The 25882-nt window shown below is 40.6% G+C and overlaps 1 long non-coding RNA gene across 1 annotated transcript in view; it reads right to left on the reverse strand.

The window, feature by feature from the left end:
• The window catches only part of LOC148110024 (uncharacterized), a 326861-nt gene extending 307973 nt beyond the window's left edge, over window positions 1-18888 (reverse strand). The window contains exon 1 of the long non-coding RNA XR_015724340.1: window positions 18718-18888. This is a non-coding gene — a long non-coding RNA (uncharacterized LOC148110024). The remainder of the gene's footprint in view (window positions 1-18717) is intronic.
• Window positions 18889-25882: the final 6994 nt, after the last annotated feature.

Consider the following 25882-nt stretch of genomic DNA (forward strand, 5'->3'; position numbering starts at 1 on the left):
ATTCTTATTATGTCCTTTAATTCTACACCAGTTTTAAATGACAGTTGACTTAATTTTATTGTTGTATGTAGTGATAATCGTTAGATTTACCCTTATAGCTACCAGTTTTTGCTTCTTCATTCTTCCCTGCATGTCAGAATTTCCATCTAAAATCAAGTTTTTGTGTTTGTTTCTTTGTGCCTGAAGAAAATGCTTTCTCCAGTGCTGATTTGCTGTGGAACTGAAACGTAAGTTTTAGAAAAGCTTACTGGTAAGGGCCCTTTCTGGTATGCCCACATGATTATACACTTTTATAAAATTTGCACAAAAAGATGTTTTAACCGAAATGAGTTAAGACCACAGACTCTTACACTCATGTTTCCTCCTCATCAAACTTCCTTTCACAACAAATAGTACTTGATTGGATACAAGCTAAGAGAAGGTTGAATTGCACACACGTTTAGCTCGGATTTAGTGGAATCTATTTTTGTGATTCATTGTCACCTCTGTGTATAGCTAAATAATTTCCAACCATCTTGGGATATTCCTACCATCTGTTTTGCTGATTCACCTGGCATCATGACACAAACGTGGAGGGCCAGGGTTGTATCACAAGAATACATCCTATGGTGCTCTGCATTGGGAGTATGTGGTTATGCAAAAGGAAAGGGAGGAAAGGGAGGAAAGGAAAGGAAAGGAAAGGAAAGGAAAGGAAAGGAAAGGAAAGGAAAGGAAAGGAAAAGACTGAAATGTTCAAAACCCCCAGGTATGTAGGAAATTCTTTGAGTCACCAGACATGCAAAACCATAAATGGAAGATTAGGTTCTAAATGATGATTAATAAAAACAAAAGATCTCTCTTATCAAGAATATGTTAAATAAGAGAGCATTATAAATAAACATTATATACATTTTCTTTCTCGATGGGAGATGTGAGGTAAAATGTATCAGGATTTCTGTTTGTGGAGTATAAACATGGGTAATATAGAAACATCCAGTTTATCTGTGTGTGATGTTTTACTCATATCAACAGAAAGGATCATATGTTAGAGTATTTGATGCACATTTTCCTGATAATATCTAGTGGTCTAAATGAAGCAACAGGCAAAATTGGAGCAGCAAGTTAACTCAGAAATATTTAAAAGAAGGACTATAGATATGTTTAGTAGTTATTTAATTTAAATATACAATTTGGATTTGGGGATATTTGTGAGGGGTTTTTTGGTTTTCTTAAAAGCATTTCTTTGTTATTTATTTTTATTCCAATAAATTTTACTTATTAACTTAACTTTATACTCAACATTTTAATTCTTTATTTTAAAAAAGGACTCAAAGTTAATGAGTTCTAGGTTCCACAAACCTTGAATCCAAATGATCCCTTTAGTGGCTTATTCAATATTAAATAGTCTGTTGTTTCCTTAAATGCAAATGTCTTTAATTCTCCATTTTGGGGGAAGATTTACTGGACTTTGAATTCTAGCTTATGAATTATTTTAATCCTTTGAAGATATCTGTCTTCCTTCTGGTTTCCATTCTTTCTGTTGAAGTCAGCTGACATTCTGAATGTTGCATCTTTTTAGATAAACTATCTTTTTTCCCGCTGGCTGTTTTACAGATTTTACTATTTCATTGGTTTTAATGGGTTTACTATGCTGTATGTCCTATTTATTATTCATAGTGCCTTGAATCTGTGGCTTGGTGTCTTTTACCTTTCATAGAAAATTCAAAACAATTCTTCTTTATTGCTCCTGTTCTTGCCCTCTCTCCTCTCCTTCTGGAGCCCCAGAAGTACAAACCTTTATTGGAAATTTTTATGCACCCCTATAGGTCTTATGCTATTTTTTTGTATTTTCCTCTTTTTGCTTCTGCATGCTTCATTCTGGATATTTCCTTCTGAAAAGTCTTCCAATTCATTATTGTCTATTCAACTCTAAATAATGTATTTTTAACTCATTCATTAAATTCCTAAACCTAGATATTGTGTTTTTTTTAGTTACAGAAGTTCTGTAACTTCTTTTTATTATTTTGTCCTCTTTCAAAATTTCACTCACCTCCCTAAACATATTGAATAGATTTAAAGTCTATATCTGACTTTTTCACTACATGTATCTCTTACAATTACATTTACCGCCTAGTTACAGTATGCTGTCCCTCCTGGGATTTGGTCACATTTTTTTTCCTCTTGTATGTTTAGGTATTTTCTGTTGAATGCCAGCCATTTTACATAAAAATAAAAATGCCAATTTGAGGCCTAGAGTCTTGTTATTTTTATCCTATGGAGGAATTAATTTTTCCCCTGGCACAATGCCAGAGATACTAGCAAATCAAGAGAACCTTAATTATTTAAAGAAGAGGAGGATTCAAACAAGGCTTTACCCTGAGAGGACAAGACTGCTTCCAGTTCACTCTTACCTTTAAGAAACAAATGTTCAGAGTTTCAACCTATGGAGTTGACCAAGATATCACCATCCTGGAAGGCTCTGAAATCCAATTTTTTAACATAAACCTGAAGCACCTGTCAAACACTCTGATTAAATGAAAGAGAGAGAGAGAGAGAGATTGGTTCACAAAGAAAAAAAAAACCACCCCGACTCAAGAACTATAACGTTAACTATATGAAAAATCCCTAAGAATCTACAAGAAAGCCTCTAGAATTACTGAGTTTAACAAAATCATAGGATAAAAGTTCAGCACACAAAAATCAATCACATATATTAGCAATGTATAATTGGAAACTTAAAAACAATACCATTTATAGGTACAAAAAAATTAAATACCAAAGCTATAAATTAAAAAAAAAATGTACAGGAGCTCTTATTAAAATCCCTAAAATTCTACAGAGGTAGGGAGGAGTTAATATGGCGGAGGAGTAGGGGACACCTTTTTCAGCCGGTCTCCTGAGTCGAGCTGGATAGGTACCTGACCAGCCTAAACAACCACGGAACCAGCCTGAGACGCAGGAAGACGCATCTGGATCTCTACAAATGAACATCTCCAGCACTGAGTATTGAGGTACGAAGCGGGGAGCCGGGAAACCGTGCACAGATATCGGAAGATAAACGGAAGGGGGAGGGAGCCGCCATGTTCGCACACCGGGAACCGGTAGCCACCTGCACGGGGAGCGGGCGGACTCGTGGACGGCACCCGCGAGAGAGTGGACTGAGACCGTGAGCCGGGAGCGCGCGCCACCAGGCATCTCGCGGAACTCCGGAATCCCGGTGTGCTCACGGGATCCAGACTGAGACCGGGAGCTCCCGGAGCGCACGGGGGGGGGGGGGGGGGGGTGGCTGGCGGCTGGCGGTATTAGAAACACAGAGAACAGAGATGCGCTGGCCCTGGAAGTGAGGGCTGGGACGCTGGGTGTGGGGCGCACATCCCGGGACGCTGCAGGGTTGAGCAGCACCAACAGTAACAGAGTTAAAGTGGCCAGAACATCAGTGGAGAACGGGCCGTAATCCCTCTGCTCTGTGACAGAGGCTGAAATTCGGCCGCTGCTGCTGTGACTCTCAGAAGAGGCACAGCAAACCGCCAGGGAAAGCTGCCAGAGAACAAAAGCCTGGAAATACTGGCTCACAGCGTGACCATCCCCATCCCCCCTCGCAGGGGACACGGAGACTCTACCCAAACAGGGTTGCCTGAGTATCGGCGCGGCAGGCCCCTCCCCCAGAACACAGAAGGCAGGCTGAAAAATCAAGAAGCCCACAACCCGGGGAGCCTGGGTGGCGCAGTCATTGAGCGCCTGTCTCGGGCGTGATCCCGGCGTTCCGGAAAGGAGTCCCTCATCGGGCCCCTCCTCTGGGAGCCTGCTTCTTCCTCTCCCACTCCCCTGCTTCTGTTCCCTCTCTCGCTGGTTGGCTCTCTGCCACATAAATAAATAAAATCTTTAAAGAAGAAGCCCACATCCCTAAGATCCCTATAAAACAAGGGGCACGGCCTGGGACCCAGTCAATAATTTGGGCTCTGGAAAACCCCGCAACCTCTCCTCATCAGAAAGACAAGAAGGAGAAGCCTCCCCCCCCCAACAAAGAAAAGACAGTGAGTCTGTGGCCTCTGCCACAGAAATAATGGATATGGATGTAACCAAATTATCAGAAATGGAATTCAGAGTAACGATGGTCAAAATGATGAGTAGAATTGAAAAAACTATTAACGAAAAGGTTACTGAGAATATAGAATCCCTAAGGACAGAAATGAGAGCGAATCTGACAGAAATTAAAAATTCTATGAGCCAAATGCAGGCAAAACTAGAGGCTCTGACGGCCAGGTCCACCTAAGCAGAGGAACGTATTAGTGAATTGGAGGATGGGTTAATAGAGGAAAAAACGAAAATAGAAGCTGGTCTTAAAAAAATCCACGCCCACGAATGTAGGTTACGGGAGATTACTGACTCAATGAAACGATCTAATGTCAGAATCATCGGCATCCCCGAGGGGTGGAGAAAAACAGAGGTCTAGAAGAGATATTTGAACAAATTGTAGCTGAAAACTTCCCTAATCTAGCGAGGGAAACAAACATTCGTGTCCAAGAGGCAGAGAGGACCTCTCCCAAGCTCAACCACGACAAACCTACGCCACGTCACGTCATAGTGCATGTTGCAAATATTAGATCCAAGGATACAGTATTGAAAGTGGCCAGGGCAAAGAAATTTCTCATGTACCAAGGCAAAGGCATCAGAATTACATCAGACTTGTCTACACAGACCTGGAATGAGAGAAAGGGTTGGGGGGGCATTTTTAAAGCTCTTTCAGAGAAAAACATGCAGCCAAGGATCCTTTATCCAGCAAGGCTGTCATTCAGAATTGATGGAGAAATAAAGACATTCCAGAATCGCCAGTCATTAACCAATTTCATAACCACGAAACCAGCCCTACAGGAAATATTAAGGGGGGTTCTATAAAGGTAAAAAGGCCTCAAGAGTGATACAGAACAGAAAGTCACAACCGATACAAAGACTTTGCTGGCAACATGGCATCATTAAAATTCTATCTCTCAGTTCTTAGTGTCAATGAAAATGGTTTAAATGCTCCCATAAAACACCACAGGGTTGCAGATTGGGTAAAAAGAAATGACCCATCCATTTGCTGTCTACAAGAGACTCATTTCGAACCCAAAGATGCATTCAGACTGAGAGTAAGGGGATGGAGTACCATCTTTCACGCAAATGGACCTCAAAAGAAAGCTGGGGTAGCAATTCTCATATCAGACAGATTGGATTTTAAACTAGAGACTATAGTTAGAGACGCAGAAGGGCACTATATTATTCTTAAAGGAAGTATTCAACAAGTGGATATGACAATTATAAATATATATGCCCCCAACAGGGGAGCAGCAAGATACACAAGCCAACTCTTAACCAGAATAAAGAGACATATAGATAAAAATACGTTAATAGTAGGGGACCTCAACACTCCACTATCAGAAATGGACAGAACACCCTGGCAAAAACTAAGCAAAGAATCAAAGGCTTTGAATGCCATACTCGACGAGTTGGACCTCATAGATATATATAGAACACTACACCCCAGAACCAAAGAATACTCATTCTATTCTAATGCCCATGGAACATTCTCAAGAATAGACCATGTTCTGGGACACAAAACAGGTCTCAACCAATACCAAAAGATTAAAATTATCCCCTGCATATTCTCAGACCACAACACTCTGAAATTGGAACTCAACCATAAGGAAAAATTTGGAAGAAACTCAAACACTTGGAGACTAAGAACCATCCTGCTCAGGAATGACTCGATACACAAGGAAATCAAAAATCAATTTAAACAATTTATGGAGACCAACGAGAATGAAAACACAACGGTCCAAAACCTATGGGATACTGCAAAGGCAGTCCTAAGGGGGAAATACATAGCCATCCAAGCCTCACTCAAAAGAACAGAAAAATCTAAAATGCAGTTTTCATATTCTCACCACAAGAAGCTGGAACAGCAACAGAGGGACACGCCTAATCCACTCACGAGGAAGCAGCTGACCAAGATGAGAGCAGAAATCAATGAATTAGAAACCAGAATTACACTAGAGCAAATCAACAGGACTAGAACCTGGTTCCTTGAGAGAATCAATAAAATTGACAGACCATTGGCAAGACTTATCCAAAAGAAAAGAGAAAGGACCCAAGTTATTAAAATTATGAATGAAAAAGGAGAGGTCACAACCAACACCAATGAAACTGGAAGGATTATTAGAAACTATTATCAACAGCTATATGCCAAAAAACTAAGCAATCTGGAAGAGATGGAGGCCTTCCTGGAAACCTATAAACTACCAAGACTGATACAGGAAGAAACTGATTTCTTAAACAGGCCAATTAATTATGAAAAGATTGAGTCAGTGATAAACAACCTTCCAAATAACAAAACTCCAGGCCCAGACGGTTTTCCTGGGGAATTCTACCAAACATTCAAAGAAGAAATAATACCTATTCTCCTAAAGCTATTTCAAAAAATAGAAACAGAAGGAAAGCTACCAAACTCATTCTATGAGGCCAATATTACCTTGATCCCCAAACCAGGCAAAGACACCATCAAAAAGGAGAATTACAGACCGATTTCCCTAATGAATATGGATGCCAAAATCCTCAACAAGATCCTTGCTAATAGAATCCAACAGTACATTAAAAGGATTATCCATCATGACCAAGTGGGATTCATACCTGGGATGCAAGCGTGGTTCAACATTTGCAAATCGATCAGCGTGATACATCATATCAAGAACAAAAGACTCAGGAACCATATGATCCTCTCAATTGATGCAGAAAAAGCACTTGACAAAATACAGCATCCTTTCCTGATTAAAACCCTTCAGAGTGTAGGAATGGAGGGTACATTTCTCAATCTCATAAAAGCCATCTATGAAAAGCCTACATCAAGTATTATTCTCAATGGGGAAAAGCTAGAAGCCTTTCCCTTAAGATCAGGAACACGACAAGGATGCCCACTCTTGCCACTATTATTCAACATAGTACTAGAAGTCCTTGCAACAGCAATCAGACAACAAAAAGGGATCAAAGGTATCCAAATCGGCAGAGAAGAAGTCAAAATGTCTCTCTTTGCAGATGACATGATACTCTATATGGAAAAACCAAAATAATCCACTTCCAAACTATTAGAAGTTATAGAGCAATTCAGTAATGTGGCGGGATACAAAATCAATGCTCAGAAATCAGTTGCATTTCTATACACGAATTACGAGACTGAATAAAGAGAAATTAGGGAATCCATCCCATTTACAATAGCACCAAAACCCATACGTTACCTTGGAATTAACTTAACCAGAGACGTACAGGACCTATATTCTAGAAACTATAAATCACTCTTGAAAGACATTGAGGAAGACATAAAAGGATGGAAAAATATTCCATGCTCATGGATCGGAAGAATTAACATAGTTAAAATGTCCATGCTACCCAGAGCAATCTACACTTTCAATGCTATCCCAATCAAAATACTGAGGACATTTTTCAAAGAACTGGAACAAATAGTCCTTAAATTTGTATGGAACCAGAAAAGGCCCGGAATCTCCAAGGAACTGTTGAAAAGGAAAAACAAAGCTGGGGGCATACAATGCCGGATTTCGAGCTGTACTACAAATCTGTGATCACAAAGACAGCATGGTACTGGCACAAAAACAGACACATAGACCAATGGAACAGAATAGAGAACCCAGAAATGGACCCTCGGCTCTTTGGGCAACTAATATTTGATAAAGCAGGAAAAAACATCCGACAGTCTCTTCAATAAATGGTGCTGGGAAAATTGGACAGCTACATGCAAAAGAATGAAACTTGACCACTCTCTCACACCATACACAAAAATAAACTCCAAATGGATGAAAGACCTCGATGTGAGACAAGAATCCATCAAAATTCTAGAGGAGAACATAGGCAGCAACCTCTACGACATCGGCCAAAGCAACCTTTTTCATGACACATCCCCAAAGGCAAGAGAAACAAAAGATAAAATGAACTTATGGGACTTCATCAAGATAAAAAAGCTTCTGCACAGCCAAGGAAACAGTCAAAAAAACTAAGAGGCAGCCCATGGAATGGGAGAATATATTTGCAAATGACACTACAGATAAAGGACTGGTATCCAAGATCTACAAAGAACTTCTCAAACTCAATACATGAGAAACAAATAAACAAATCAAAAAATGGGGAGAAGATATGAACAGACACTTTTCCAATGAAGACATACAAATGGCTAACAGACACATGAAAAAATGTTCAAAATCATTAGCCATCAGGGAAATTCAAATCAAAACCACACTGAGATACCACCTTACGCCAGTTAGAATGGCAAAAATAGACAAGGCAAGAAACAACAATTGTTGGAGAGGATGTGGAGAAAGGGGATCCCTCCTACATTGTTGGTGGGAATGCAAGTTGGTACAGCCACTCTGGAAAACAGTGTGGAGGTCCCTTAAAAAGTTAAAAATTGAGCTACCCTATGATCCAGCCATTGCACTACTGGGTATTTACCCCAAAGATACAGACGTAGTGAAGAGAAGGGCCATATGCACCCCAATGTTCATAGCAGCAATGTCCACAATAGCTAAATTGTGGAAGGAGCCGAGATGCTCTTCAACAGATGACTGGATTAAGAGGTTGTGGTCCATATATACAATGGAATATTACTCAGCTATCAGAAAGAACGAATTCTCAACATTTGTTGCAACATGGACGGCACTGGAGGAGATAATGCTAAGTGAAATAAGTCAAGCAGAGAAAGACAACTATCATATGATTTCTGTCATCTATGGAACATAAGAACTAGGATGATCGGTAGGGGAAGAAAGGGATAAAGAAAGGGGGGGTAATCAGAAGGGGGAATGAAACATGAGAGACTATGGACTATGAGAAACAAACTGAGGGCCTCAGAGGGGAGGAGGGTGGGGGATTGGGATAGACCGGTGATGGGTAGTAAGGAGGGCACGTATTGCATGGTGCACTGGGTGTTATACGCAACTAATGAATCATCGAGCTTTACATCAGAAACCGGAGATGTACTGTATGGTGACTGACATAATATAATAAAAAAATCATTAAAAAAGAAAAAACAACGCTTTTTCAGCATCAAAAAAATAAAATAAAATAAAATCCTTAAAATTCTAATAAAAGAAATAAAAGACAACTTAAAGAGACATATCATAATCATGGATTAGAAGATTCAACATAATAAAGACGTCAATTCTCCCCAAATTGATCTATATATTCCTGGAAAACAAACTAAAATCTTAGAATAACACATTTATTTAGAATAATATTTTGTAGATATGAACAAACTGATTCTAAAATTTATATTAAAGAATAAAGAAGCTAGAAGAGCTAAAACAATTAAAAAAAAACAGTTGAAGGAAGTGAATCTAACACTTACAAAGATAGAGCACTATTGGTGAGGGAATAGCACACAAATCAATGGAACAGAAAAGAAAGTCCAGAAATATTTCCACATGAACGTGGCAATCTAATTTTTGACAAAGATTTAAAAAATTTAATGGATAAATTAGAGTCTTTTCAACAAATGGTACTGGAGCGATTACACATCAATATGCAGGGGGTAAAATGTGACCTTTGACCTAAACTTCTCACTTATATGAAAACTAATTCAAAGGACATCACAGATCTAAATGTAAACATTAAATTATAAAACTTTTAGAAGAAAACAAAGGAAACATACTCATGACCTAGAGTTTGGTAAAGAGCACAAAGACATTATGCTAAAATCATGACCCATAAAGGAAAAAATTTAAAAATTAGCCTTCATCAAAATTAAAAATTTTACTCTGTGATAGTCACTATTAAGAGAATGAAAATCAAACCACAGACTGAGAGGAAACATACGAAATCACACTTAAGACACAGGACTTATATCTAAAATATATGATGAACTCTCCCTCCTTACACTGAGGCAGAAGGAATAAAGAAAGAATGAGAAAAACACCATCTCTGCTTCCTTGTGGAAGAAAACATCGTGAGTCCAAAAGTATTTGCTACATGCATTCACTAGTTTTTCATTCTCTTAACTATTGAGCTTAATCATGAAGCCTGTGGTCTACCAGGGCTGAGACTTTCCCTCTCAGGGCAGAAGAGCAAGCCTTCAGGGCAGAGCCCTACTCCCGTCTTCATTAGACCACTCTCCTAAGGCCAGCCACTGCCCTTTTGTGTTTTATCTGGAGACACCTCGTGGACAGCTCAGATTTGACTCCAGTATGTTATGGAATTGGTCAGAAAGGAGGATTAATTAAATCAATTCCATTGTGTACTCAAGGCTGAAAATAAAAGTCTTTCTCTTCTCTATGTTGGTTCTCAAGTTACTTCCAGCAACATTATCCAAAACAGCATATCATAAATCCTGCAATGAGATTAAATGCCAACATAAAGATACTTGAATAATAAAATGCCAACATAGAGATGTACCAAGATTCAATATAAACGGCTTCCTATTATCAAATTCCCGGAGAGAAAAGATCAGAGATTAAATTTACTTGCAAGTTTAAGTCCAAAAACATTCAAGTCCAGAAACATTAAACTTCAAAATCAAATTTTCTTGCTCTTGAGATTTAAAAGCCCAAAGTCCAAAGAGCCTCCTCCCAGATTTTCATCCTGTTCAGTCTCAGCCAGAGGAGTTCTTAACGCCTAGCTGAAACGGCACGGTGCTTTGCATATTCCAGGCAAGACTATGTGCTCAAAAGAGCACTTCATTTTCCAGACCAGGCAGAGACTCAAGAGTTATTTGAACTGAAAAAGGGTGGGTGAAGAAGGATGTTGGTCACCTATGAACATAAACTCAATTAAGAAAAATCATCTTATAAATGAATAAGCTGAGATTTAGGGGTAGATTTTCTGTACTCTAGACATTCATTCATTCATTTAAAAAGGTTTTAATTTATTTATTTGAGAGAGAGAGAGAGAAAGAGCAAGCACAAGTGGGGGGGAGGGGAAGAGACAGAAGCAGACACCCCACTGAGCAGGGAGCCTGACTCATGACGTGAGCCAAAGGCAGACACTTGATCCACTGAGCCGCCAATGCGCCCCCTCTAGATACTTAATATATGACCAATCTTGGATTCAAAAACAAGCCTGATGACTCTTAATTCTTTGCTTTTCCTGCAACATTCACTAAGACTGTGAGAATTTTAGGGAATCATCATTTTCAGAACATTGTTCAGCTAATGCCTTAATAATGCCATATAACAAATTACCCTAAAGCTGGGCTTCTCAACTTCAATATTATTGATATTTTGTGCCAGATAATTCTTTGTCTGTTCTCTTCACAGTAAGAAGTGCAGCAGCATCCAAGGTTTCTATCACTAGAAGCCCCTGTGGGAGACAGAATCATAGCTTTGTAAACATGCCACATTCTAATTCCAGAACCTATAAATATGTTACTTTTGATGCAAAGGCCTTTGCAGATATGACAAAGGTGATGGAATATTACTCTCAGGATCGTATTTCATTATGTAAGATTTATCTTAACACACTGGAGAAAGAGATCCTCCTGTTGGCCTTGAAAAGTAAATAGTCATATTTTGAACTGCCTATAGAGTGAGTCACATGATACAGAACTGCATTTAAAACCTCTAAGACCTGAGACCATTCTCCAGATGACAGCCAGTAATAAGCCAAATGAGACTAGAAGTAGATTCTTCCCTAGCTGAACCTCCAGATGAAAACACAGACTGACTATACTTTGCAGACTGTTGAGACAGCAGAGAACCAAGAGAAGCAATGCCCACAACCTTGACCCATGGAAACCGTGGGATAAGAAATGAGTGTTTTTTTAAGTCAATAATTTCTGGTAATTTGTTATGCAACACTGAAAACTTATGCACCATGACAGTGAATAAGACATGCCTTAAGGCAATGAATGGTAGTTCTGGCAGGGAAAGCAAATCAGTACCCAGAGCTAGCGTCTATCCTAATGAGAACAACTTGTGTCTCTTCCAGGATGGAAGTGGTCCTCTGTAACCAGCTAACTCCCCTGGAGTACTGTGCTATCACAGTGTTGGTCTGCTGTTGACAGGCTGGATACTCAGCAGTGGCTGTAACCCAATCAGCCTTGCTGAGTGGAAATCTGTGCTGCTGAGTGGAAAGATAACCTCTAACCCTGACACAATAGGTACTTTGTGAGCCTACTGGACGAGAACAGGGGTGGTTGAGAAGAGAGGCCTCACTGATATCCTTAGGATAGTTCATGTGGCTTTAAACAAAAACAGTCATTTTATCTCTGCTTCTTTTTGTCAGGAATCTAGTGAGAACTTGGCTTTTTATTTAGGGTCTTTCATGAGGTTTCAGTCTTATGTCAGGTGGGGGTCTATTCATCTGAAGGTTTGAGTGGGTCTGGAGGATTCACTTCAAAGGTGTATCATTCACATGGCTGGCAAGTTTGAGTCCCGGGTCTGACCCTTAGTAACCATATTATTTGAGGACAAGCTCCAGTCTGCTTGGCTACAAAATGGAAATAATAACATAAACTTTGTAAGGTTGATTTGAGAGTCAGTGATCACATGTCAGAGCACATGACAAAGATTATACTAAAAGAAAGGACACTATTCCTATCATACAGGGGAGGAATGGGAGCTGATGTTGGCAGTGTGACTAGAAGTTTGTTCTAGAGGAACAAAATGATTTAAAAGACTAAACAATTATTAGAATGTACCTCAAACATAAGAACCCTGATGATCCCAGAGAGCTAACTCCTTTATAGTCCTTCCATCCCCACTCCAATCCTACCACAATGCAGTGTGCTGGTCTAGCAGCAAGGGCCAGCCAGTCCATGCTTCCTGATGGGTCAGTCCCTTTCCATCTCCAAAGGTAAACCAGAGATTTCCACATAGCTTTTTGCTATTCCTTCCTTCCTGCTAGTTAAGTCCTTGTAAGTCACACCCACTCCATGTGTAACATGCTGTTGCCCCTTGTGCTTCCCACCTGTCTCTTTGCTCACAATGTTCCTTCCATCTTGAAACCCTCCCTCGCTTGCTTCCTTGTCAGAAAATTTACACTTGCTTCAGGGTCCATACCAAATTTCACTTCCATATTTAGAATTAATCCTGACTGAGTCTTCTTTCCTTGGAAGGCTCTTGGCGTACTATACCTACATCAGTCTAAACCTTATCTCCCATTGGTCTAGAAGTCCCCTGCCATGGTGTGACTATGTCTTTAACATTCTCCATGGTGCCTAGTACAGCATGCTTTTCCTAATATGCATCCAAAAATTCACTTTGAGTATTACTTTACTTCAAGAATTAATTCACATCTTTGCAGTAAACTGACATTCATCTTCGGTGTGAATATCACAACAATGCTAAATATTTGTATTCCCGTGAAAAGTAAACACTGAATAGGAAAGAAAACACTGAAATAGAAAAACTTCCTTTTTTCTTTTACTTCTCTTTGAAACATTTTTCTCTCCATTTTATGTGAGAACCAAGAACACATACTTAGTTTCCTGACACTGTTTAATGCCTAAGGCATTCTAATAGAATCACAATAGTCCTAGAAGGAACTTTAAAAGGTAAAGCAAGGCACTCTTACTCCTAAATAAAACTGCAATTAACTCTGCCTAGAAAAGGGAATATACATATTCTCTTAAGAATGTGCTTTAGAGAACTGGATTAGAAAGGGAAGTCAGAGTAGGAAGACTCGATCTTTCAACCCTGATTAACTCCCTTCTGTTCCCACAGTTCCCGTCTTCGCAGTGATCCGCCCTGGGATGCCTTCTGGCGTTCCCAAGGAGAATATGCTCAAGGAGAACATAAATGTTATTTTTTTCTGATAATTCTGGTTGTTATTTTCTGCCCCAATTTAGAGAGAATGGAATTCTCTTTGGATTCTTTAAAATAGTTCCCAGGCTCATGTCTCCGTAATCAGCATCAACCACTATACAGCCGCAATTTTTCATTTGGTGTAAAGTCACTTCACAGAACAGCCATTGAGGTAAAACCAAATATTAGAATGTGAGGACCCTAAGGCTTTAAGAGGTCTTCTAATTTATTCCTCTGACTTCAGGTATGAACACACAATCCATCACAGGGGAGACTCTCCTAGGCTTCATGATTTTTAGGAAAAAAATTCCAATCTCCTTTGTCAATTGATTTCCACCTTCATACGACTCGCTATGCTGTTTCCTGGTGTGACGGTGGTGGAGTGGTTTAGTTGGGCTTAATGAAGCTAGGTTTGTTTTGTTCCTTGACAATCTCTTATTAGAATAATAATTATAGGATAACTATAGATAAGAGAGCTTAGTTGTCTTTCAGCATTTATTTCCTAACTCAGTTTCTTCCTCAATCATGCTTGTCCACTCTTCATTTGGTTAGTGCCTTCTGATCTGTCTCTGTATTATCCTCAGCCCTCTCTGGGGACTACCAGAAGGAACAGTGTAGATGACTCTAGTAACTCGATACGTAAGAATGGCCCAATTTGCCACCGCACTTTCCTCCTTGCCAGGATTCCAACTTCGCCCTTATATTCCATGTACCCAGCCTCCTCATGCTGAGGACCTGCTGAAGTCTAGTCAAGCTGCAAAGTAGATTCAAATGTTATGATCACAAGTGAATTAACTGTGCCCTCTTCTGTGTTCCTGTTGCTCTTTATACTTACTTACACCTATTAGGGACAGGCTGTTTCGGGCATTTATGAATTCGGAGGCACCCCGCATGCATTCCCCCATGCACTTGGTAAGAGCATTCCGACCTCAGATCCTTAGGCATCTGTTTAAACTCTTAGGGAAAAAGGAGCTTTTCTGTCTGGCAGCCTTGAACCTGGGAAGATTCAGGACAGGGGCTGCTGACACCCATTGTACACCATTTGGAGCCTGAGAATAAAGCCAACGCAGAGAAAACAAAAGCTTGAAAGGTGAAGAGAGACTGGGTGCATTGATGCTTTTTACACCCGGGTCAAGACAATCCTGTAGAATGAATACATTTCCTTTTTTTTTCTTAGTTGTGACCTGGGGTTTCTGATTGGTCCTAAAGGAAATCGTGCAGTATTGAATAAAGTCAGGTCATCTAGCTCTCAACCTGTGTTCTTCTCACTACCTAGGTACTTCCTGCCCCCTTCCCAATATTGTTTTCCTTTTCCATTATCAATCAAAGAACAAATCAAAGGACAAATCTCTAGCAATTCTACTCTGAATATGAGCTTGAAGCTTTTAAAGATGACCTTGGTTATCTCTGCATGGCTCTGCATCCCATGGGTAGAAGGATTACCTTACCGACCCTATGTAGCTAGATCCCTATGTATCTATCCATCCCCAAAACATGCTTGCTATTTAAAAAAGAAAAGTACAAAGCTCCAATGTTCCCAGAGCCTTCAGTCTCATTCCAAATGTGTTCTAGTTTTTGTTTATTCAGAGTTGCAAACCAGAGCCCTAGGGAGCCCTGAGTTCTGGTGCATACATATGTATGACCTTATCAACGCAGAGGCAGAAATTCTCTGCATCCAGAAAGCCCTGCGTCAGAGGTGGTTCCTAGACTATTGTTGGAATTGATTTCCTCGGGCTGTTAAGATGACTTTTGTGACCTTACTATTGTAGCAGAGAGGGTCTTATTTGCTCAGGAACTGATCTGCTGGCTTTGTGGAAACAGCTCACTCTCACTTCCATGGCGAGGTTGGTACCAGCTAAACTACATCAGAGGGAAACCCCACATCCAGAAATCAGCACAGCACTCTGATCTATAGTTAATATGTCAAAAATAAAATACAATTAAGTCTGCTCAAGTTTTCTGCCAGGCCTGGGAGAAACTTGCACCCACAGAAGAAGAGAGGTGTAAGAATCAATTTACATTATGTCAGTTTATGATTTAAAAATATTTTATACTTTACGATATAAGAATATTCATTCCAACACTGGACTGGCAAATGAATCACAGGAGCCTAATTCCCCATGAGTGGGAAGCTAGTTAAATGAATTATGATACACACCTCAGTGGACTTCTACAGAGCTATTAAAATGAAGAAGGCTGGTCTCTATGACCTGATATGAAATAATCTCTGAAACATCTTTTAAAGTAAAAAAGGCAAGGGGACAGGAGAGTGTGTGCACAATCCCAGTATTCATGTTAAATGGTGGGAGAGGGAGCTCTGTCAATGTGCAGGCACAGAGGCACACGTACACACACACACACACACACACACACACTTTGATATGCAGAGAACATTCCCAGAAGGATCCACAAGAAAAGAGCATTTGAGGTGGCCTCAGGGAAGGGAACTGGAGTACTGGTGGGGAGAATAACTTTACAATATATTTCTTTTCTGTGCTATTTGAATTTGTGTCTTCACATTGCCTATTAAAATAAAAATAAAGAACAATATTACAAGGTCTGACTTTGATTTAGAGTTTAACAATAAAAACATTAAGATTTTATATTCCTTTCTTCCTTTAAGGCAAAAGCAGGCCTTTTCCATCTTTGGTACTTGCTTTTGAACAAATAGGCTCTAGTATTTTTAGACTTTCTCCCTGGAGTCCAAAGCTCACTGTATTAAAGTAGCCAGGGAAATATAGAGGAGTTGGAGCCCAAGTTCTGTGTCCTAAATGTTTTTCAGTCATGCAGAAAGTAGCTTTTCCCCAGTACTGCTGGTTAGAGCAGTAGGAACATACACTGAGGTAATTTCTTCTTTCCTGCTAGATTAAAGAAAGAATTTAATCTTTCTCTCTCTCTCTCTCTCAGAGAAGGTTCTGTTGTTCTTTTCCTCACAGTGAACACACATCTGAAAACAGCTCTCGTGCATTTCTGCTGGAAAGAGCAAGGAGCTATTAACAGCAGCACTTGAGGCTGCTGTGAAAGTCCATTACCCCAGAAATAGATTAAGGCAAGTTTGCAAAAATGTGTTCCCCCAGCATTATCATTCTTACCTGAAAGAATGTGGCTCCTATTTAGCAGGAGACAGATGTTCTTATCTCATTTCACTGAAAAACTGAAGTGAGATAAATAAAGGCAAAAAGTGTACCTCCTGAGAATTTGCTTTGCTTCTTTAATTTTGAATCACATATTTTAGATGGGGCCATTTTTTTTCTCCACATACGTCCACCCCTGCCACCTCCGCTGAGGTCCTTAATGGCACCTGCCTGGGACTGTGGCTCTGAAATACCTAGCTTGAGTTTATTCCCAGATGCAGCGGAACTGGATCGATCAGGGAAGGGAAGGACCCAGCCTAAGCCTTTGTCATTCATGAAGCAATTTGCATAAACTCATCCCACAGCTGTTCCTTACGCACAGAACGTAACTAGTGTCAGCTCCAGACACACTCTAACTGGTGACAGAACTATCTCAGTAGAAACTTCTACTCCTCTACTTCCTCTTCTCCTTCCCCGACCATCCTCTCCTACCGGCTGCAGTGCTCCAAAGGGCAAAAGATAAAGTTCAACTGTGCCCTAGTTAATGTTTAAAAGAGGAATCTGAGAAGGCTATATATAGCTCAAGTTGAACCCTGCCTCACCCCCAAAAGATGTACAGTTCTCGGGAAGCTCATTTCCAACAGTAGTGTCAGAGATTTCTTCCATTTAGTATATGGGCGAGAAAATCATGACTCAAGACTAGAAGGTGTATTTGTCAAGCTTGGGAAGAAGGCTACAGCAGAAGAGCCGCTGTCAGCTCAATTCTGTCTGGACTACACTTCAGACATCAGAGGCAAGAAGGGATCTCCTGTCACATACAATCGATAATAAAATCTGAGATCAAGAAAATAGTAAGATTTCCCTGTTTCCAGATCAGTGAGTCCCACATCCGGCTTCATGCCCATTTCGTATGCCTGAGACTTTCCCGTAGGAATTCTGATGAGCTGATACTGATACTGCGGGGAACGGTATCTCGACAGGGTCCTGCTCTGTGGCCTGAGCTGAACACTCACTGTAGCTCTGGCTGAAGGCCCTCAGCGGCTGGGACAGCTTGACGCTCTCTCCCTGGTGATCAGACAAACTGGCCATCTGCTGCCTTCTGCACCTATGGCACTTTCCTGAGCGCAGTACACCGTCTCATCACAGCCCTGCAGGGTAGGTGGGCCAGGATATTTATCTCCATTTTACAGATGAGAAAACTGAAGATCCAAAAGACTTGCCAAAGGTCAGAAGCATATAGAGACAGAGACAGCTCCAGAATTCCAAACAAAGCCTCTATAAATAGTTTCCCTCTAGCATGGCAGCTTCCTCTAGGCTTCAGGCCCAACATAAGCTGTCTAGATGCTGGCAACCATTTTGCTTCCTAGGATCAAAGGAAAAAGCATGAAATCCTGGCCAGAGCTGAAGAGGACAACCCTTTAATTGTATAGATAAGGAAATTGAAGCACAGTGACTTGCCCAAAATTACATAGCCAGTTAGTGGCAAGAAAAATAAACAGCAGTGGGATCACAGTTAATATAGACCAAAAGCACAGCAAGATGGAGGGGAAGTGTGTATCTCCTGTTCGGGGTTTCAGCGAAGTCGAAGTGATGACTGCACAGAGAGCTGCTGTGTGTTTGGAAGACTGCCCACTGCACTGAGAAATGGACCATGGCAAGGGGTAGCCATACAAATCACTGAGGTCACCTTGATGGTCTTTATGAGTGTGCCAGTCAGTCTGTGACTGTGTGTGTGTGTGTGTGTGTGTGTGTGTGTGTGTTGTTTAACTGCCAAGGGGATGCTCAAGCGAGCAGGAGCCTGTATATATTTAGCAAAGGTTAAAAAAAAAAAAAAAAAATCTCCCTGGAAAGTGTTAGCATAATTACCCAGCCAGTCTGTTTCTTACCTGGAGGTAAATGCAGTCTCTACAATTCCTGTCAATTGTGACGATCGTTCATGATGCAGAAGTGTGCAGGGAAGAGGTCCCCCCTCTCTCATTCCATCTAATTTCTCTAACCCTCTAGCATAGCTAGAGAAGAACCCAACTCCTATAAAACAGAAACAAACTTCAAATCCATGTCAGAGCCTGCCGGGGAGAATGATTTACAAACTGCCAGCAGAACATTGGGGTAAACAAGATAATACACATTAATTCTCAGCGAGGCAATTAGCATTCAGTTATTCTGAACAGGGCCTGACCTTGATGCTTGAGGATCTGAACAGAATGCAACCTGTAGCTTAAAGGAAAATGTCACCTTTTCCTCTCAAATTGGCAGGTCTCAAGGGTTCAAAGCCTCAAGAAGCACTCTTCCTCATAAAGACGCACAAAGGGACAAAACCTGTCTCAACACAACTCCTGTATTTCACAACTGATGTCTTTTTGCCTTTGAGGCCACAAACACTTTGAGGACTCTCATCTTTGATCTAAATTCCTGAGGGATCTAATTGTTATGCTCTATTCCAGAGGCATCTTTCACTTCAAGCCATCGGAGGGTTTAAAAGGTCTTAAAATGAAGAACTGCACACATTTCTTTGGATATTTCTTCAATTGCTAATTCAAAGAAGAGTATTTGTTTGTAACTGCCATGCTTATTAGCATTATCTCTGCTCTCTGGGGGTATTTTTCCTTGGATTTGGGGAAAGGATCAACCAGAGTCCCTCACAATGTTTTGCTACTCCAAGGTGATGAGTTACATACCCTAAAAAGGTGTGTGACCCATTTTGAGTCCACTGGAGCAGAGCTTCCCAAAGTTGAACGTGTACATGAATTTCCTGAGGCCTTTTAAAGGGAGATTACCGGGCGCCTGGGTAGCGCAGTCATTAAGCGTCTGCCTTCGGCTCACGGCATGACCCCGGCGTTCCGGGATCGAGTCCCACATTGGGCTCCTCCGCTGGGAGCCTGCTTCTTCCTCTCCCACTCCCCTGCTGTGTTCCCTCTCTCACTGGCTATCTCTCTGTCAAATAAATAAATAAAATCTTTAAAAAAAAATAAAATAAAGGGAGATTACCCCAAAGATACAGATGTAGTGAAAAGAAGGGGCACATACACCCCAATGTTCATAGCACCAATGTCCGCAATAGCCAAACTGTGGATGGAGCCAAGATGCCCTTCAACAGATGACTGGATCAAGAAGATGTGGTCCATATATACAATGGAATATTACTCAGCCATCAGAAAGGATGAACACCCACCATTTACATCAACATGTAGGGGGGACTGGAGGAGATTATGCTAAGTGAAATAAGTCAAGTAGAAAAAGACAATTACCATGTGGTTTCACTCATATGTGGAACAAAAGGAATACCACGGAGGACCACAGAGGAAGGAAGGGAAATCTGAAGGGGGGGAAATCAGAGAGGGAGACGAACCATGAAAGACTCTGGACTCCGGGAAACAAACTGAGGGTTACAGAGGGGAGGAGGGTGGGAGGATGGGGTAATCGGGTGATGGGTATTAAGGAGGGCATGTGATGTGATGAGCACTGGGTGTTATGTGAAACTAACAAATCATGGAATACGACATCAAAAACTAAGGATGTACCGTATGGTGGCTAACTGAACATAAAAAAATAAAAATAAAAGAATAAAATAAAAATAAAGGGAGATTCTGATTCAGTAAATCTGGAGCGGAAGCTGAGATTCTACGCATCTTACAAGCTCCCAGCTGATACGGATGCTGCCGGTCCAAGCGCCACACTGCAGGGCACGACCTGAGGTACGTGTCTGAGGAGCTTCTTCCATGGAACAAGTAGTTCTTTAAAAATGGGTTCTTTCACAATTTCAAGACTCTGCTATTCGTAACAGGAGGTGTTCACTAAATACTATTCCAGATGAGGGGTCTCAAACTTGTCCTGCTCAGACACCCTAGGCATACAGGTTTAGAGGAACTCCTCCAACACCAACCCTTTCATATCCGGGGGACCCCTATTTGAGATAAGTGTTCTCTTTTTTGTTGGTCGGTTTGCTTACTGTTTTTTTGTTTTGCAGGGTTCATAGTTGTCCACCCTAGGTTAATTGGATGGAGACAAACCCAAGTCTAAGGGTACTAATGGCCCTTGCTTCTGTTGGACTACCAAATGATAAAGAAAACACCGATGAAAACAGCAGATATAATAATATTCCTTCCCTCAGAGGTTGCACGATCAATTGGTTGGGTCCTGGGTGAGGGCAAAAGTAGATTCTTTACTAGACACAGACAAGGCAGTTGGCTGCTGGGGATAAATCTGACTGGGAACCGAAACAGTGTTGTTCATGGAGTCCTTCTCTAGTGCCCTCAACCGACACTCTCCAGGCGACACTTTGCCTCTTGCCCGGCCTATCCTTCCCAGACAGACACACAGACACACACAGACACACACAGAGACACACAGACACACACACACACACACACACACACACTTCCTAGGCAATTTCTCTGGAATCATTTACAAGTCTCTGTGTCCCATCTGTCCATACCATCTATTCTCCACGCCTTCTCAGAATTCCAAACCAATAATAATATAACAATAAATAATAACAACAATAATAATCACCACTGTTTAAATCCTCATTACAACCTTTAAAGACAGGTATTATTGTTATTCTTTTTATGCATAAGGACTCTAAGGCATAGAGAGGATAAACAATTTCCCCAAGGTCACACATCTAATAAGCAGGGATACAAACACAGATAGTCTGGCACCAGGGTCCATGATCTTAAACACAACATACTTGTCCATACTCTTTTAATCCCTTTACCAAAAAGAAAGAGAGAGAGAGAGAGAAACCTTATTATCCTCTTTATCTTTTACAGTGGATGGCTCATTAAAACCAGAGCCAAAATAATTAGCAACCAAATAAATTAGTTTCCTTTCCAAGAGAGTGTTTTCAAACACTCCCCTGAGGTGAGAGAAAATATTTGCATTCTGTCCCTGTTGGTGGGGTGTGTGCAGTGAACTGCATTCCCTTAGAATGGGTTGGATCCTTCTAAGGAAGCAGAAAATAAGAAGGAAAACAAACCAGTGGTTTCCATAGTGAAATATGTTGACTCTTCTTACTCCCTTATATTTGAATAAATTCTATTCCCTCTTTGGGCATACGGGTCATACTGCCTTTGTGATGCTGCCTGCATTACACCAACCCCACTCCTTCCTCAGTTTTTTAAAAACTGGCCACTATCATTAGAATATCTCTATATGCCACTTGAGTAAATACATCATATGTTTTTCTTTGTTTCACATATGTTATTCTGCTCTCTTCTACTTGATTCTAAGCATTTTGGTTTAAACACTTATCCTGGGGCGCCTGGGTGGCTCAGTTGGTTAAGTGTCTGCCTTCAGCTCAGGTCATGATCCCAGGGTCCTGAGATTGAGCCCATCGGGCTCCCTGCTCAACTGGGAGCCTGCTTCTCCCTCTCCCCCTGCCTGCCATTCCCCTTCCTGTGCTCTCTCCCTCTCTCTGTCAAATAAATAAATACAATCTTTTAAAAACATTAAAAAATAAACACTTATTCCGAGAATACTGTATATTAATTTTGGCTCTTTATACATATTAAGTAATGGGTATGTTCATGCTTTATTGGGCAAACACTGCCATTCCCCTTTCCTAACTTGGGATAACTTAGCTATGTGTGATTTGCTTAGGTAGTTAGTGCATCAATTTGCCTGTGCCCGCATAGTCTAGGTCACAGGCTCTCTAGGTAGCCCCACTGCCTGTATCATGAGAGAATTGCCCATGACACCTCAAAATCTAACTAACCATCTCATACCAATGCATCATGGTCACAAGGATACGAGCCAAGGATGTAGGCTAGACCAGAGCAAATTTAGGAACACAGTACTGAGAAAATAAACTCAGAGTTCAGCCTCCATGGATAAAGGTATGGAGGGGTCATCTTTGTATATAAAGGGCAACATTTAAAGTTTTTATTGAGGCACTGAGGAAATCTACTCCATTAAACTCATGAGGGCCAGCTGGAAAAATTCAGAGAAAAGTTCTGGTAAACCCCATGTTTTCTAGGTTAGTAATCCACTCATGGGTCCCTGAATTATGTGAAGAAGCAGGTTTTTAAAAGACAATGTTAATTTAGGGGCGCCTGGGTGGCTAGGTCAGTTAAGCATCCAACTTTTAATTTTGCCTGAGGTCATGATCTCAGGGTCATGAGATCGAGCCCTGCACTGGCTCCACACTGGGTGTGGACCCTGCTTGGGGTTCTCCCTCTCCCTCTGCCTCTGCCCCTTCCCCCTCATCCCTGCGCATGTACACGCGCACACACACACACTCACTCTCTCAAAAAAAAAAAAAAAAGGAAGAAGGCAAAGTTGTTTTTGAGCATTTATCTGATGGTCCAGGCTGAAAAGGTACTGGAAAAGATTTTAAGACCCATTTTTGGACACTTTGAGAAAAATAAGATCAGGATAATGCTTAGAATATGTTTGATCAGGCTACCTTAATGTTCTCTGACAGAGTGAGGCATCCTGAAAATGGATAGAGATAATATATCTTGATTTTACTGAGACTTTGATTTCATCCTCTACGGCATACTCATCGATGAACTGGGCAAATGGCGTCTGATTTATGCAACTGTGGACTGGACAAACAGACAACCTAAAGGCAACTCAAGGCTATTATTAATAGGTCTATACCACCCTGGGATTTCCACTAAGTAATGAAAGTATATTGTCAACATGTTATTGGATATAGCCATTTACCTAAATGTTGACATTAGGATATTATTTACTTTTCCTACACACTGGGTAATGGAAGCAAACTTGCCCATTTCAAGAAAGTCACTTCCCCCCACCACTCACAAGAGCTTGGAGATATTTAAAATGGAATAGGTTTTTATCAGTTGAGAAAAAGAGGTTACGTGGAACTTAAAATGAAAGTGAGTTGATAGATTAAGCTACTTGCAATTTTAACCCTTTGATTTCCTGGGTTTTGAGTAACACCAATAAAAATCCATTACCATATTCATGTCTGTGTCTAAACTCCTAGAGTTTATAAACAGACCAGGCTAAGAAGTGGACTATGAAACAGGCCATACATCTCCCTGGGACACTAAAATCCCAATGTGACACTTAAGCTTCCAGAAGACTACAAGTAACCCCATCATCACCATGGAAATGTCACTTACTTATAAGGCAGCCTGATCCATTAACTCAAGAGCCTGTGGAGCCTGTGGTTTGGGGGGATATGGTGAGACTGATATATTCTCCTCTCAGACCACTGCCCTCCCCTTGTGTCTCTCACCTCTCTACTCTTCACCCTTGCCATGTCTAAGTCACCAAGTTGTCACACTGGTTCTGGATTTAACTAGCATTCCTCTCCAGCTTGATCTTCAAAGTTAACATCTTTAATACCGACTTCGCTATAGTGCCAGAAACTCCTGCTTCCTCTTCATTGGGTTGTGTTAATAATCAAACAAGCTCATTTACGTGCAAGCAATTGGAAAATGTTAAAGTACTGTGTGGGGGGCGCCTGGGTGGCACAGCGGTTAAGCGTCTGCCTTCGGCTCAGGGCGTGATCCCGGCGTTATAGGATCGAGCCCCACATCAGGCTCCTCCGCTATGAGCCTGCTTCTTCCTCTCCCACTCCCCCTGCTTGTGTTCCCTCTCTCACTGGCTGTCTCTATCTCTGTCGAATAAATAAATAAAATCTTAAAAAAAAAAAGAAGTACTGTGTGGATATTATTTCTATTTTTGCTCTCATTTCTGACACTGATGATATTATGTGGCATATAGCAGGTATTCATTAAACATGTGTTGAATGAACCAATAAACAAATAGAAATATATTCCACCTTACACATCAAAATCAGGTCAATATTCCTGAAGTTAAGCACCCCCCAAAAAAAGTTGACTGTAATTAGGTACTTTGTTCTAAACAAGTATTATGTGAAGTTTAGGATTTTTTTTCTATTTCTGTGCAAAATATCATTGGAATTTTATTAGGGATTACAGCGAACCTGCAGATCGATTTTTATAGTATGGACATTTTAAGAATATTAATTCTTCCAATCTATGTGGCTATGGGATATCATTCCATTTATTTGGGTCACTAGGGAAAGGATAGTCTCTTTAGTAAATGTATTGGGACAAAGTGAATATCCAAATGCAAAAGAATGAAACTGGACCTTTATCTCACACCCTACACAAAAATCAATTCAAAACTGATTAAAGACCTAAACATAGCAAGTAAAACTATAAAACTCCTAGAAGAAAGCATGGGGGAAAAGCCCCTTGACACTGGCATTGGCAATTTTCTCATATGTGACACCAAAAGCAGAGGGAACAAAAGCAAAAATAAGCAAGTGGAACTACACAAAGCTAAAATGTTTCTGCACAGCAAAGGACACCATCAACAAAATGAAAAAGCAACCTATAGGATAGGAGAAAATATTTGCAAATCACATACTCAAGAGAGGGCTAATATCAAAAATATATTTAAAAAACTGATACAAATAGCAGAAAACAAATTAACTGATTAAAAAAGGGGTAAAGGACCTAACTAGACATTTTTCCAAAGAAGACAAACAAATGGCCAACAAATACATAAAAATGTGCTCCACATCACTAATCATCGGGGAAATGCAAATCAAAGCAGTGAGATATCTTCTTAACACCTGTTAGGATGGCTATGATCAAAAGTCAAAAATTAACAAGTGTTGGTGAGGGTGTAGAGAAACTGGAACACTGTTGGTGAGACTGTAAACTGATATAGCCACTATGGAAAGCAATCGAGTTTCTTCGAAAATTAAGAATCTCACCTTTGAAATGAAATCCAAAGGAAATGAAATAGTGTCTTGAAGGGATATCTGTACTCTCCTGTTCATGCAATATTATTTACGACAGCCAAGATTTGGAAACTACCAAAATAAGTGTCCACTGACAGATGAATGGATAAAGAAAATGTGGTACACAGATGCAAGGAATACCATTCAGCCATAAAAAGAAGAAAATCCTGCCATTTGCAACAACATGAATGAACCCAGAAAACATTATAGTAAATAAACTAGACAAAGACAAATGCTGATCTTACTTGTAATGTGGACTCAAAAAGCTAAACTCATAGAAACAGAGAGTAGAACAGTGG

The sequence above is a fragment of the Ursus americanus genome, chromosome 5 (assembly GCF_024610735.1).
Source record: "Ursus americanus isolate L20-20 chromosome 5, mUrsAme1.1.p, whole genome shotgun sequence".
Taxonomy (NCBI): Eukaryota; Metazoa; Chordata; class Mammalia; order Carnivora; family Ursidae; genus Ursus; species Ursus americanus.